Here is a 16431-nt window from a genome sequence, read left to right as displayed (position 1 = left end):
CATCTGAGATGGGCTGTCTCTGAAAAGCAGAGGTCGAGGTCGTAGAAGCCTACTCATAAATTAGAAAGTGGCAAAATAAACAATAGGAGTTTCTCATAAAAGAGAGGCCAGCCGCTGAATCCCCCTTTCTTGAGGTAGAGAACACCCCCCTCTTTTTTTAAACTTGAAGTTTTTAGAAGTTGCTTTTAATGACATTTTTGGAAATAGTTTAGGAGTCACAAAAAGTTGCAAAAATAGGACAGTAACTATATAACTTCATCCAGCTTCCCCCAATGAGCAGTGCAGCACCTTGTCTAAAGCAAGAAACTGACATTGGTGCAATATTATTAACTCAGGTGTGGCCCTTATTTGGGTTTCACCAGTTTTTACCTGCTGTGTGTGTGTGTGTGTGTGTGCGCAGTTCTATGAAATCTTACCACATGTATAGACTGGAGTAGCCATCATCACAACCAAGATAGAGAACTATTCCATCACCACAAAGAAATCCAATGCTAACCCTCTTAGAGTCACACCTCCCTCCAGCACTAACCTCTGGTACTGATCTAGTCTCAATCACTATAATTTTGTCTCTTTGAGAATATTATAAATGGAATCATACAGTATGTAAGCCTTTGAGATTGGCATTCTTTCACCCAGCATAATACCTTTAGATCCATTCAAGGTATATGTAAAGAGTGTGTGGCTTTCTATTGCTGAATAGAATTTCATGGTATGGATGTACCACGGTTTTGTTATCCATTCTCCCCTTGAGGGATGTCTCGCTGGTTTCCTGGTTTAAGCTATTAGAAATAAAACTGCTGGGCGCCTGGGTGGCTCAGATGGTTAAGCGTCTGCCTTCGGCTCAGGTCATGATCCCAGGGTCCTGGGATCGAGTCCCGCATCGGGCTCCCTGCTCCTTGGGAGCCTGCTTCTCTCTCTCTCTCTGTCTCTGTCTCTGTCTCTCATGAATAAATAAATAAAATCTTAAAAAAAAAAAAAAAAAGAAAGAAAACTGCTATGAATATTGATATACGGCCTTTTGTGTGAGCATAAGTTTTCATTTCTCGTGTAAACACCCAGGAGTAGGTCTGTATGGTAAATGTATGTTTAACTTCATAAGAAACTGTCAAACTCTTTTCCAGAGTGGCTGCACCATTTATGTTCCCACCAGCAGTGCATAAGCAATCCAATTGTTCCATATCTTTGCCAGCATATGGGAACATCAGTATTTGTCATTTGAGCCATTCTGATAGATGTGTAGGGATTCCTTTTGCTGGTCCAGTCAAGATGGCAGTCAAGTAGGGGTGGGGGGGCTTCAGAGCTGGGGTGGGGTGGCTTCAGATATCTCTCACTGTTCCAGCTTTCTTAATACTTGTCTACACAGCAGTTTGAGCTGTCTGGCATTTCAATGGTGGAAAATGGGGCTCTTCATACTCGGTGAGTCTTTAGGTTTGTCCAGTTGCTCCTGACTGCAATAGTGGGACATCACTATCTGGGGACGCTGGGCTTCTTTGAGGCAGTACCTCTTGGCCCGACAGGCAGACTTGGTACCAGTGTCACTCTCTCAGGAGGTGATATGAAAGCCATGATAAGACTGCAATGGAGCAGAGACAGAATTTGCCTGGGCCAGGGTTGTTCAGCAGCTTTGGACAGAGACTGTGTGAATGCTTTTTATTCCTAAAGTTAGCTACTGATTAGCAAGGTGTGTGGGGAGTGCACATGGAGTCAGCATAGAGGGGGAAGAATGGGATCACCAGTGGCACTTGTCAGATCACAGGCCCCACTGACCACTTTCTGCCCCTGGACTCCCTACTCTGTTTATCATCTAGGATTCACCAGCAGCATGTGGACACCCTGTCTGGGTGTCACAGAACTCCAACATTTACCTCCTGGGGGTTAGATCTGGAGGCACTGCTGTCACCACCACATGGACCCTCTTGGCCTAGGGATCCAGGTCTTGTCAGGAATTAGAACTCTATCTAAGTATCAGGAGGTGCCTCAGCCAAGGAAATTGTAAAGGATCCCAGGGAGATGGGCTTTGCATGGAGTCAACATCATAGCAATGACTTGAACTGCCCCAGCCATGTCTGGGAAGCCACCCTCCATCTGTTATACCCCTGATTGAAGGGACGTTGTGGACCTTCCCAGAATCCATACTCATCCTGACCCTGGCTCTATGAGTTTGGACCAGAAGGCCAAAAATCAGGAGAGCAGTGACCCTATGTGGGGACAGCCAAGAGATAATGAAGACTCTGCACAGAAGCAGTGAAGCTTGAGGATCACAGGCAAATTTCCTGGCACCTAAGCATGTATAATGGGTGCAGCAGACGTGTTCCTTCAGGTTCTGACTCTTGCCCTTCACCTGGTGCAGTCACAGGAGAAAGATGTGGGCTTGGGCAGGGAGGAACCTAAATGGTGACTTATAGAACCTGAACATGAACCAGGGATCATCAGGAGCTGAGAAGTTTGTGAAGGTTGAACTTGAAAGCAAATGATATGAGAGAGGCCCTCTAGAAGCTGGGATAGAATGAGGAAGGGCAGCCATATGCCATCCAGTGACCAATAGGTATAGTCTGATTGGCTTGAGCAGAGTAATGCAGACAAGATGGAAGGTTATACTTCCTCTTAGGTTATACTTAAAAGAAAATTATATTTGGTTGTTGTTTGTTCACTATGTTCTCTGTTGTAACAGAATTTTCCCAATTTCCCAATTTCAGGGGCCTCTTCTCTGATCCATTGCCTCTCCTTCAGCCAGGTGCTCCTACTTACCTGCTGTCAGAAGGCAGCCCAGTGCACAGCACCTCTCAGATTTAAAGAGGCAGGTGCAGCTAGGGGCAGGTACCTCCCCAGACTATGAAGTTATGTAGAATCCATCCTAGAGGCTGAATCATTCAGCTCCCCGCTAGCTCTGACTTTGTCTTTTTTTCAGCTCATGCCTAAATCTGATCACAATATGAGTCTCTGCTCTCTTGCCTTCTGACTCAGGACCTCACCTCCTACTCTGCTCTTGTGCATGGACCTGCCTGGATGCCCCATGTCCTCCTCAGTCCAGCTTCAGTGTTACCACCTCAGGGCTTAGGGCACACAGTGATTTGGCTTCATTAGGTGACCAAGGTGGACACGTGGGCCCCTCCTGGGGTCTGGGCTGCCCACACGTGTCCTGAGATATGGCCCTGCTTATGAGAAGGCAGATAAAAGTTTCCTGGCTGAGGCAGAGTCTCACCTGAGGAGTCTGTCTTCTCGTTGGTGCCTTATCTCTGCTACTGAAAGGTTGGGTGGATCTGGGTCCTCTGTCTACTGAAGTTCTAGTTTTACTTCTGCCACTAAATCTCTGGGTAACCACCTGGAAGTAAATGAACCATTCTGGGTCTCAGTTACCTCATATTTACAGTAAGGTTTCCTGATTCCTTAGCTGACAATCTTTCAACTATACCATACCACGATTAAGGAAAAATCTAAAATTCAGAGACCAAGAAAGAGCCTTTAAGTTAAATTCTAGTTTAGATATACTATCTCAGGGTTCCCTGTTTGCTGAAATGAATGTTTATTGAATTGAATGCAGCATATCAACAGTTCTCAGGCTTTAATGTGCATAAGGATTAGGAGGGTATATTAAAAAGCATATTCTTAGGCTCCCTCCTCAGAGCTTCTGATGCCACTGGGGCCTAGGAGCATGCGTTTTAACATGAGAAACTGAAGGGGATTTAGGTTTTGAAATAGACACTGGTGTCTTTCTGGAGGCTAATTTACCAATGTGCATTAGGAACTTTAAAAACAGGTCATTTGACCTACTGATTCAAGTCTAGGAATCTTCCCTAAGATGTCCACAAAGATTTATCTATAAGAATGTTTACAGATTGGTAACAGCAGAGCACTGCAATCAAAATGCCCATCAAAAAAAGAAAAAAAAAAGATTGGATAAATTAAGACATATCAGTGCAATGGAAACACAACACAATCTAATTTTCAGGGGTGCCTGGGTGGCTCAGTGGGTTAAGCGTCTGCCTTCGGCTCAGGTCATGATCCCAGGGTCCTGGGATCGAGCCCGCATCAGGCTCCCTGCTCAGCGGGAAGCCGGCTTCTCCCTCTCCCACTTCCCCTGCTTGTGTTCCCTCTCTCGCTGTGTCTCTCTCTGTCAAATAAATAAATAAATAAAATCTTTAAAAAAACAAAAACAAAATCAAATTTTCATAGGCCATTTAGTGACTTGGAAAAATGTTTACAACATCATTGTAAGTGGGATGAGAAAAAGCATATAAAATACCATGTCAAATAATTTGTGTGTATATATATATATATATGAAAAATTGGAAAGAAATGCATCAAAATGTTAATACAGAATTGTCACTTGGTTGTTGGATTATTGGAGACTGTTGTTTTCTCCTTGATATTTTTCTGTATTTTCCAGATTTTGTACAGTAGCTAGTTATGACTCTTTACATTTGAAAAACAATGATAAATATTTTAAAAGAAACAAAAAGGAATTTGCCTCATGTAGAGTGAAAATGGAGGGAAGAGACGTGTCTTAGGAGGCCAGGCCAGCTGTGGCCTGGCTGCTCTAGTATGATTCAGACTCACCCTGGTGTCTGGGGTGAATTTCAAGCTATATTCTCTTTTGTGAAATACCTTGGTATAGTTGATGCCAAGGAATTTGGGTCAATGAGAAAGTCCTTTCACTAGATACTACTTTCCCACTACATTCAAAGATAACAGACTACAGGATCTGGGACACGGAGGGGAGCTCACAGTTTAAATGATGCCTTCTTTACTGCTCTTGGGTCGTTGACTCTGTGTATAATCCCCCGCCCCATAACACCAAGCAGACAGCTGCACTCAGCATTAGAGTTTTTTGGACAGGCGATGGACTCCACTCTCATTTGGGAGACACTGCCCAAGCACAGTGCTTCTGTGGAGTGGTTTCAAAGCCTCCTTTGGCCAATGCACTGGGAGCCCCCTAGAATGCCAGGAAACACTGTTTTTGCTTTTGGTTTTTTTGTTTTGTTTTGTTCTGGCAGAGAGATGGCTCAAATTCATCCTCTCTCACAGATTTCAGTGACACCCCCCCACCCCCAGGTCAAACCTCTCTCAGAATAAGATTAGAAGCCTCTCAGTTAGGCCTCTGGCCTACAGTCAAACCTTTCCAAATGACCTTGAAAATTTTACACCACATGCTGTGGCTAGTTAGGGAGTGGTACTAAGGATCTCAGATGAAAGTCAATTTAGAAAGACAAAAAATAATTGGGGCACCCGGGGTGGCTCAGTAGGTTAAGCGGCTGCCTTCAGCTCAGGTCATGATCCCAGGGTCTTGGGATCGAGCCCCAAGTTAGGTTCCCCGGAGTCAGGCTCCCTGCTTGGCAGGGCACCTGCTTCTCCCTCTCTCCTGCTGTGCTCTCCCCAACTTGTGTTCTCTCTCTCTCTCTCAAATAAATAAATAAAATCTTTAAAAAAAAAAGAGAGAGACAAAAAATCTAAAATGATGAGACTTACAATATTAATACCACTATCAAAAGCTAAAACACCGATGCTGACCCTAATTATAATTATTTTCATCAACACCTTGACTTGCCAAACATTGTCCTAAGTTGCCTAAACCATTTCACATTTATTACTTTATTTATCCTGACAGAATCTTAGTTTTACATCCTTTAAAAATACCATTTTGGAGGCAGGAGGAAGCTTTCAAGTTCTGATGAAAAGCAGAGGCTTCTTGAGTTAAAACAAAACTGTGAAGTCTTCAAGTGTGGTGTTTTCCAACTTCGTTCTTGACAAGAAATCAGGGGATTTCAGCACGAGAAATTACAAAGCCCTATTACCATGAATTCTTCGCTTTGGTGAATATGACGTGGCCTTATTGCAAAACCCTCTAAAGGGAGTGAAAGAACATTCATAAATGTTGACCCAGAGTAAGAAGGGGGCTTGTACTTCTGTGCTGTGAAAACAATAAAACCCCTGGGATTAAAAATAAGCAATGGGTCTAGGCATTGCCTATGTCAGCCTGCTGTGCTCAGTTCACGTCTGCACATCACAGATCCACAGGCCCAGGCTAAACTCTTTAGGTGACCTAAGCTCCAAAAAAACTATGGTGCCCCACATTTTAACTATACCCCTCACATGGAATTAAAAATTTTTTAAATAATAAAATATAAGACTAAAGTTAAGGAAGCTCAAGAAAAGTCAAATTGTTCCCATCATGTCTACTTTGACACTTGATTGAAAATATTTACAAAGTGTATACCTGTTACCCCTGCCTTATTGGTGCGTCTGGGAGATCACCCAGCATGCTGTACCAAGGCTGTGGAGGAATCTTGCTGACAGTATTGAAATTCTGATTTGGCGATTCCACGATGTAGCTAGACATCAGAAATCAGGAGGTTGACCCCAGCCTACTGCCTCCACACACATACTCGTATGTCAATTCCTACATACTTAGTGCTTCGAGGAGTCATTATCACATGGCAGTTTAAATTAACAAACTGTGACTACCAAGTCTCCCAAGTGAATGGACCCCGACACCTTTCCTCCTCGACTGTGGCCTTTGGCTTTGCCCTTCCTGGCAGACGCTGTTAGACTGGGACTTTGGGCAACAGATCGTCCCCACTTGGCTCTAGCTTTTGAAAACTAGCACTTGTTGTCAACTTACTCCTTTGGCTGCACCATCCTAAGCAGGCTCTGCATTCCCCCCGTTCAACTTGGTCCTCTCTTTAGCTTCCTCTATGAGCTCTCGGTTCTCTAGACACTTTCAGGACCAACCAAGGCACAGCCAATGAACTGTTCGAGATTAAAGCATTTTTGCAATCAATCAACTTATTCTATTCCACTGTTCCTTAGACCACTCCTGATGTGAGGGCCCTGGGCAGAGGCAAGGCAGCAGTAATAGGAGACTAGGCCAGGCACCAGGCTCCATGAGAGCCCGAGAGGCTGTGTCAAATTGGCCAGTAGCTGGTCTTTCCACACAATGGACAATGTGTGTTCTCCAGGGTGTGGGTGCCAGAAATGTCAAGTCCAGGGGCAAAATTCAGTTAGAAACCAGAGCGTCTAGCCAGATATCGACAACAAGACTAGAGAACTAGCTCAAAGACTGTAGTCCATTTTTAATATACGTGCTGCTGAAGCAAGCACATGTAGTCCATTTTTCTTGGAGGTCTTTATGATGCTTTAGGGGTATCATAAGGCACCCCCATATGGTTTCTGATATTTACCAGCAGGGGAATTCTGCGCTAAGACCAACAATGGCGAAAAGGCTATATAAAATATAAAATTAGTTCAGAGTTCTCCAAACAGGGGTTATGGCCTTACCACTCATTATTTCAGTGTATGTTTTGAAACTTTTCCTGAAAAGAAAAACCTAGAATTATGTATCAAATCCTTAGGGTTGCACTAATCTCTCCAGCCTGAGCCTTTTTAATCTACTTTTAAATGTTTCTCTAATAACTTGGTTTGAAGATCCCGTCTTAGTCAGGGATTCCACCCCCGCTCCAACACACACAAGATTAAAAAGTGGGCAAGATCTGGAGTAGATCAGGCAGGGCAGCTTCTGAAAGCTCCCAGGAGTAGACAAAACCATGAGCTAAAGAAACCATGAGCTTCCCAATAGGCTCAGGGCTCAAAGTTGGCGGGGGGGACAGAATTCTGTTGGACAATTCCCATTAGCTTAACTAGACCTAACACCAGGAAACAAAGCCAAAATGGTCCTAGACCAAGAGGACCCTAGAGGGGAAAATAAGGGGAAGAATGTTCTTCCTCGTGTACTGGTCACTGGCAGCATGGTAGTGCTCATATAAAGGCTCAGGGTTAGAAAGAACAGAAGCATCTTGAAAAATCTCACCCTCTGCTCCTTGCCGATATGGCCAGATGTTACTTAAGAGAGTCGGTCAGAGAATACTAAATACCCCAGGGAATACTAACTTTTTGCTTCTCCCACGGATTCATTCTGCCCTCTTATCCTTGAGCATCTCTAAGTTCTTTATTATGCTGTGCCAGAGAGGACTACCTCATACCCAGAAACTCTCCAGAGCCATCACTGGGAAGTGGCTGCCTCCCCAGGGACTACATTTCCCAGACCCCTTTGCAGTTAGACATGGTAATGTGACTGAGTTTTAGTCAAGCAACTGTGAATAGAAGTGTTGTACATCCCTTCCAGGCATGGCCTGCGAAAATCTTCCATGTGCACTTTTTCACACTCTTTTTCTCTTCCACTGGGGAGTGGAGACAGTCCAGGTGACCTTGAAAACCACATGCTACAGGTGGAGACTCTGTCAATCTGTAGCTCTGAATGAATGTGGGAGAGTTGCCCCACTACACCCTGTTACATGAGCAAGAAATACACTTTTATTGTGTTTGAGCCATTATACATTTTTCAGTCCATTACAGCAATTAGCTTATCCTAACTCTTACACTTCCTTTTGGATACAGCTGTTCTTCTTGTGTGCGGAAGTTCCCATGCCCTCTCCCCTCCTTAAATTTTACTATAAACCAAGAGAATAGAATTAGTAAACTCAAATTTAAGCAGCCATTAGGGGCAAATGACACTCACCAAATTAGTGGTCACAGCATTCAGATCTTAAATCCAGAAGAGCAGAAACTTAGCAGAGTCTCACTTCAAGACAACCTGGTATATTAAAATAGAACAAAAAATAAATGTAAGATGTACAAAGCAAATACATTAGAATTACAAAACAAATATATGGTTACTTTCTAAAGGGTGTTGTCAGATCACGACAGAATGTGCCACTCTTTCCCAGCAAATGACAAACTTCCCTATTGTCTTTAAAATAAGATTTATTTTTTTAATACATCCCCCTCCAATCATTATAAAATAGAATTTATAAAGAACAATTCTACTCTGCTAAGTAAGCTATACAAAGACTAGGTGCTGACTCAGGGGATGACACTGGAGGCTAGGAACACTGGGTATGAGTTCTCTGCCGATGGACTCTGAAGTTCTTATGTACACATTTAAACTTTTCTCTCAGGAACTTAACTTTCCTGGTTAGGAACTTTCAGAGCTTGTAAAATTCGAGGCTATGCAAAGACTTAAGTTTTTTAGGTGATGTTAAAACAGACATCAGAGATACATTATATCCGTCTTTGTGTTTAAGTATCATTCCAGATGCAATGGCACGAGTAGGAATTAAAATAAGCTCTCTATAAACACGGTGATGAAACAATGGAGGTGCGCGCACCAGAACAATCAGAGGCAACCAGAAACACGCTCTGTAAAGGGCGGCAGGTTGTGAATGTTTTCTTACCAGAGCTGCCATCTTTTACCAGGTTAAGTGCAAAAATACTATTTGACGGCATAGGACACATATTTGCCTAGAACAGGGTTTCTTTTTGTGTCTGATTACTCGGTTTAAGATCCAGGAAGCAAACAGTTCAGAACTCTGAACAAACATTCTGGCAGTCCAAACAGAGCACTAGGGCAGGAGGAGGAAGAGGAGACAAAACAAGAGGGTTGACCGGGGAAGGCATGACTTGGGCCATTTTCCCCAGGGTTTCAGCCTATACATATGTGTATATATATATATATACACACACACACACACACACATAGATTTTTTTTTTTTGAGAGGAAATGCACTCTTTTCTGGTCCCGCGAGAAGAGAGAGATCAGATAAAATCCCTTTGGTGCTGTCTTTGGAAGGTCCCCCAAATGCATCCCCACTCCCGCCCGCTGGGCTGGGGCCTGCCAAGCCACAGGTGTCAGGAAACAAGATGGCGCCCCACAGTGTAGGGCGCTGAGTGAGGGGGGCCAGGGGTGGGCCTTCACTTACTCGGAGACGCTGGCTCCTCTGAAACCCAGACGCTGCCAACTCCCTGGGCTTAGGAGTTATAACCGCTTTCTTGCTCTGGGTTCTTCACTTCTTGTTGAGATCAGCTCCACATATTTTTCTGATGATGTCATCCATTCTGACTTCCTACATTTTCAAAGTTGATCTACAAGCAAAACCTTCCATGAGGCTTAAAAAAAAAATGAAGAAGAAAAGAAAGGTGTGCTGTGAGGAGATGGAGAGGAGGAGGAGAGAGGCAATTGCCTCCTTATTTTGAGATTTGCTGCAGCTGCGAGTGCCACTCCCCAGCCAGTTTCCTGGCTGCAGGGGGAGGCCAGTGGCCGGGCGTGGGTGACGTCAGGGCCAGGCCTGAGTCATCGCCAGCGGCCTGGCTGCCCTGCCACTCGGAAGGGGACAAAAGGAACCTTTGATGTCCAGAGGCCCTCCTCTCAGCACACTCGCCTGTACGGAGCAGCAAGCCAGGAGAACATTCCTGCTGTCTCCCCACCCCCAGCCGCCCTTCCTACTTCCGGAACAGTCCCAGGCAGATTCAGCTAGGCCTCCCCAAGGGACGTCACCCTCCTGCATGGCAGAGGCCTGGCCACTCTCTGTCAAAGGGAGAAGCAGAAGAGGGTGTTTCTCTGGGGATTTCTCACCTCTCCCTCTGGCATCCCCCTTTTTCCTTGTGGTGCTGCCTTAACCAGGGAGTAGAGGTGGTATTAAAAGTCATGTGGAAAGGCGGAAGGTGCTCTCGTCACATTCCCGGGTCAGTGCCCAGCGGTCAGTGCCTTTGTGCGATGGCCCTGGGCCTCAGCTCCTTGCTCTCTGGGTGCCCGTGTGAGCCTGCACCACCTGGGTTTAAGAGGGCACTATTCTTTAAGAGGGGTATTTATATCCCCATGCTGGCATGGGACTCAGTAAATGCGTGATGAATGAATGTATTTCGATATGTTTAGATGATAATTCTAAAATAAAATAGTAGAAAACATATACTGAATACTTGCAGTGAATGTTTGAGCCTCTGTGCTAAGTGCTTTGTAAAGATTATTTCATTTATCGTTATTATCATGACAAAGCTATGAGGTTAGGTACTACTATTATTCCCAATTCTGTAGATGAGAAAATGTATGCTCAGAGAGATGAAGACACTTCTCTAAAGTCTCACCCCTGGGTAATGGCAGAGCCTGGATCATTTGATCTCAAATCCTGTGTTCTGAACCACCATGGTGAGTGGCTGAGGTGAATGTGTGAATAATGACCAAGGGCAGCCTGGTTCAGGTGAGCAGAGATACGGGTAATGATGGGGCTTGAAACCAATTGCGCAAGGAAGGAATGGAGCAATTAGGAATGATCTGCCTAGAGTAGGGGGCCTCATGTCCTCCTCATGGGTCAACACAAGGTCTGAGTCTTGGTGGGACACACAGAGTGGTCAGGAGGGCATGTTCATTGTCAGGTCCAAGTGGGGATGAGAAGCTGGGATGGGAAGACAAAGCCAGGGGGGTCTGGTGGTGTGTGGTGGATGCAGGGTGTGGGTGAACAGTGGACAGAGTACCTCAGAGAGGGCGAGGCCCAGACTTGTCTTTGTTGCCCCCTGGACTCATGGGCATACATGGGGTGGGGGTGGTCAGTGCAGCTAAAGACCCAAGTCTGGGACAGGCAAGAAGACTACAGAGAAGAAAGACTAGATAGCTCTCAAAGACTCCAAGAGCTAACTCCAAGAAGGAGTTAGAACAATGGTGTATTTCAAGTACGAGGAGGACCTGGAGGTGACAGGAGCAGCGCCTGGACCTGCCCGCTGCAGTCACTGCCCTGAGCACTGCCCTATCAGGCATCAGCAGCCTTTCCGGGACAGAGTGAGAGTCTTGTCAGTGGCTGTGTTCAAGCTAAGATGAGGAGGGCTGGCAAGAGCAGAACATCTGCTTCTGGGGATATCTGGGCCCGGGATAGAGATGACCTTGGAGGTATCTTCTCCTTCTGGGGTTTATGATTTCGTGGTTTGTACTTTTCCATGATTCTCCTAGAATAAATGTCTCATTCTGAGAGGAAGACAAACGCCAGGAATTTCCAGTCCCTTTGCGGAAGTAGGGAGGGAGTCGTCGCTGGCCTCCTCAATAATGCCACTCCACAGCTTTCCTTCCACTGTGGTCATGAGACCCCTCTCCTGGGCTCAGGATATCAATGCCTCTGATAGCGAGGGACATGGTGTAGTTACCTTGTTCCTGGGAGCTCTGCCAGTTGCCACTCTGAGGAATTACACTTGTGCGGTGGGGGTCTGACTCCCCAGGCAGGTGGAATTAGCAAAGGTGAATTTCAGAAGAGAGAGAGCCACATGCTTTTAATTAAGGGAGCAGCAACAACTGATCAGGGTCACTGTCAACGTCCACACACAGCCTGACCTTGAGCTGAGGAAAGTGCTCTAAGTTCCAGGCATTTTTGGCAGAAGGCTTGTTTATTCTTTCCTTGTCTCTCTGCAGAAAATGCCTCTGGGCACCTCCCCACTCTGCGTCCCAAAGGCTTGGTGGCCTTGCTTGCTTCACGTACACAGGTAGTTATTTCTCTAATAAGATGAAGACAGGCTGATTATTTTTTCAGTCTACATTGTGGGGCCAGGATAATGTGAAGAGTAAAGGAAAGAAGGAGAAATGATGAGTAAGCTTAAGAGAGATGCAGAGCCTTGTACTGTGTGTTCTGAGGTTGCTTCTAATAGGATAAAATCAGAATTGGGCTAAACAATCTACGGGGGGACACAGAAAAGTAAATACAGTGACACCCCCTAAACTCTACCCCATCTGGAGAATCCTTTGTTACAACAAATGCAGTTATATACTCGTAATTAAAAAATAAATTAATTAAACCTTTATGGGTTCAAGGAATTCCTTGGAAGACTGGTCTATACTTGCTGCCTCTAATTTCTCTCATCTCAATCACTTTTTAGAAACAATTTATTAACGGGGCACCTGGGTGGCTCAGTCAGTTAAGCGTCTGCCTTCGGCTCAGGTCGTGATCCCAGGGTCCTGGGATCGAGCCCTGCATCGGGCTCCCTGCTCCGCGGGAAGCCTGCTTCTCCCTCTCCCTCTGCTCTTCTCCCTGCTTGTGCTCTCTCTCTCTCTCTCTCTCTGTCAAATGAATAAATAAAATCTTAAAAAAAAGAAAGAAACACAATTTATTAAGATATAATTTACATACCATGAGGTTAACCCACTTAAAGTGTACAAGTCAATGGATTTTAGTATATTTACAGAATTGTGTGACCTGTAACCCAATTTTATTTTATTTTTTTAAAGATTATTTATTTATTTATTTATTTTAAGATTTTATTTATTTATTTGACAGAGGGGGAACACAAGCAGGGAGAGTGGGAGAGGAGAAGCAGGCTTCCTGTGGAGCAGGGAACCCAATGCGGGGCTCAATCCCAGGACCCTGGGATCATGACCTGAGCTGAAGGCAGACGCTTAACGACTGAGCCACCCAGGCGCCCCTGTAATCCAATTTTAGAAGCTTTCTATTACCCCAAAAAGAAACTACGTGCCCATTGGTAGTCACTCCTCACTTGTGCACCGCCCCTCCCCCCAGTGCTAGGCAAACATTAATCTTCTGGCCATTTCATATAAATGGGATCACATGATACATGGCCTTTGTGTCTGACTTCTTTCACTTAGCACAATATTTTCAAAGTTTATCCATGTTGTAGAATCAATCCGTACTTCATTCTTTTTAAGTTTATTTATTTTATTATTTTTAATTTTTTTTAGTAAGCTCTATGCCCAGCATGAGGCTTGAGCCCACAATCCTGAGATCAAGAGTCACATGCTCTACCAACTGAGCCAGCCAGATGCCCCTGTACTTCATTCCTTTTTATGCCCAAATAATATTCCATTGTGTGGTTGTACCACATTTTGTTTATCCATACATCAGTTGATGAACATTTGAGCTGTCTCCATTTTTGACTGTTTAAGTTATGTTGCCATGAACATTCAAGTACATGTTTTTGTGTGGACATATGTTTTCGTGTCTCTTGGGTAGCTACCAAGGAGTGGAACTGCTGGGTTGGGTCATAAGGTGACTCTATGTTTAACATTTTAATGTATGTGCTGCCGAAGCAAGCACTCTATGTTTACCATTTTGAGGAGCTGTCAAACTATTTTCCAAAGTGCACCATTTTACATTCCCACCAGCGACGTGTGAGAGTTCTGATTTCTCCACATCCTTACAACACTCTTCTTGTCTATCTTTTTGATTCTAGCCATCCAAGTGGGTGCGATGTGGTATCTCGTTTTGCTTTTGATTTTCATCCCCCTAGTGACTAATGATGTTGAGCATCTTTTCATGAGTTACTGGTCATTTGTATATCTTCTTTGGAGAACTCTTTGTTCAAATCCTTTGTCCATTTTTAAATTGGATTATTTGTCTTTTTATTGTTGAGTATAGATCTACATACAAATCCCTTATCAGATATATGTTTTACAAATATTATTGCCTTGTCTGTGGGTTGTCATTTCATTTTCTTTATGATATTCTTTGAAGGAGAAAGGTTTTTAATGTTGATGAAGTCCAATTTATCAATCTTCTCTTACCTCACTGTGCTTTTGGTATCATATCTGAGAAACTATTGTCTAACCCAAGGACATAAAGATTTATACCTGAGTTTTCTTCTAATAGATTTATAGTTCCAGTTCTGACATTTAGGTCTATGATCCACTTTAATTTTTTTTTATAAGATTTTTATTTATTTATTTGAGAGAGAGAGAGAGAACAGAGGGAGAGTAGGAGGGAGAAGCAGACTCCTGCTGAGCAGGAAGCCCGATGCGGGGCTCAATCCCAGGGCCCTGCGATCACGACCCGAGCCGAAGGCAGTCTCTCAACAGACTGAGCCACCCAGGCACCCCCACTTTAATTTTTATGGTGTAAGGTAGGGATCCACAGTCACTCTTTTCATGTGGATACCCAGGACCATTTGTTGAAAAGACTATTCTCACAAGAACTCTGAATACCTAAAACTATTCTAAAATAAAAAGCTTATTTTTAAAAATAGTCCATTATTTCCCCCATTGAATTGTCTTGGCCCCTTTGTCAAAAATCAACTGACTATAAATATTAGTTTATTTCTGGACTTTTAGTTCTATTCCATGGATCTAGATGGCTGTTCTTATGCCAGCACCACACTGTTGTGATTACTACAGCTTTAACCTCATGCTTTTTCAAATTTGTTTTGGCCATTCTGGATCCCTTGCATTCTTTTTTTTTTTTTAAAGATTTTATTTATTTGAGGGGCGCCTGGTTGGCTCAGTTGGTTGGGCATCTGCCTTCGGCTCAGGTCATGATCTCAGGGTCCTGGGATCGAGCCCTGCATTGGGCTCCCTGCTCAGCGGGGAGTCTGCTTCTCCCTCTCCCTCTGCCCCTTCCCCCATCTCCCTCTGCCCCTTCCCCACTGCCCCCTTCACCCCACTCATGCTCTCTCTCTCTCTCCCTCAAATAAATAAATACTCTTTTAAAAAAATAAAGATTTTATTTATTTGAAAGAGAGAGAGAGAGAGTGAGAGAGAGAGAGCACGAGCCAGGGGGCAGAGGGAGAGGGAGAAGCAGGTTCCCCACCGAGCAGGGAGTCCGACTTGGGGTTTGATCCCAGGACCCTGGGATCATGACCTGAGCCACCTAAGCACCCCTGGATCCCTTGCATTTATATTTGATTTCTAGGTTATCTTCTCAATTATGCAAAAAATTCCAGCCTGGATTTTGACAGAGATTGTATTCTACCTCTAGACCAGTTTGGGGAGTATCCCCATTTTAGCAATATTAAATTTTCTGATCCATGAACCTGGGAAGCCTTTCCATATATTTACATCTTTAATTTCTTTCAACAATGTTTTATCACTTTTGGTATATAAGTCTTACATTCCTTTTGTTAAATCTTATCCTAAATATTTTATTCTTAATTGATATTACTTATATTGGAAATAATCTTTACTCATGGACTTGTTAGGAGCTTATACTTTGGAGGCTGAAAGACCTAAGTTTCAGTCCTGGCTCCGCTATTTATTAGCTGTATGACTTTAAGATTACTTAGCCTGTATCAACCTCGTTTTTTTTTTTTTTTTAATTTGAAAAAAAAGTTAATAATACCACTGGCTGGGTTTGTTATGCAAATTAAATAAGATAATGCTTATGTAACACTATTGAGACCATGACCTGTATGGGCCAGTCTCAGGGTGATGTTACAATCTAAGAAACCCCGTCCAGTCACCAAAAAGTAATTTCAAATTAACTCATATTCAATACTTGCATTTCTCAAGCACCATACAGAGCTCCTGGCAATCCTTCTTTTCTTTCTTTATTTACTTTTGATGTAGTGTTCCGTGATTCATTGTTTGCGTATAACACCCAGTGCTCCATTCAATACGTGCCCTCTTTAATACCCATCACCAGGCTAACCCATCCCCCCACCTCCCCTCCCCTCTAGAACCCTCAGTTTGTTTCTCAGAGTCCATAGTCTCTCATGGTTCGTCTCCCCCTCCAATTCCCCCCCTTCATTTTTCCCTTCCTACTATCTTTTTTTTTTTTTTTACATATAATGTATTATTTGTTTCAGAGGTACAGGTCTGTGATTCATCAGTCTTACACAATTCACAGTGTTCACCATAGCACATACCCTCCCCAATGTCTATCACCCAGCCACCCCATCCCT

At 43.9% G+C, this 16431-nt stretch overlaps 2 protein-coding genes across 3 annotated transcripts in view; both read right to left on the bottom strand.

The window, feature by feature from the left end:
- The window catches only part of LOC115938511 (zinc finger and BTB domain-containing protein 38), a 79355-nt gene extending 69315 nt beyond the window's left edge, over positions 1–10040 (bottom strand). Inside the window, exons 1-3 of one of the 2 annotated variants that reach the window (XM_081827240.1) lie at positions 9753–10040; positions 8513–8587; positions 3203–3322 (exon numbers count right to left, since the gene is read on the bottom strand). The gene's annotated coding sequence lies outside the window, so the exon portion shown is untranslated. The remainder of the gene's footprint in view (positions 1–3202; positions 3323–8512; positions 8588–9752) is intronic. The other variant, XM_081827233.1, reaches the window with a different exon arrangement.
- Positions 1–16431, bottom strand: part of PXYLP1 (2-phosphoxylose phosphatase 1) — a 336729-nt gene that overhangs the window by 192447 nt on the left and 127851 nt on the right. The gene's annotated exons all lie outside the window — the stretch shown is intronic.

This window comes from Leptonychotes weddellii, chromosome 1 (genome assembly GCF_054177405.1).
Source record: "Leptonychotes weddellii isolate Sample4059 chromosome 1, ASM5417740v2, whole genome shotgun sequence".
NCBI classification, from domain to species: domain Eukaryota; kingdom Metazoa; phylum Chordata; class Mammalia; order Carnivora; family Phocidae; genus Leptonychotes; species Leptonychotes weddellii.
Note: the sequence above shows the minus strand (reverse complement) of the source record. Positions and strands in the feature narration are given on the sequence as shown.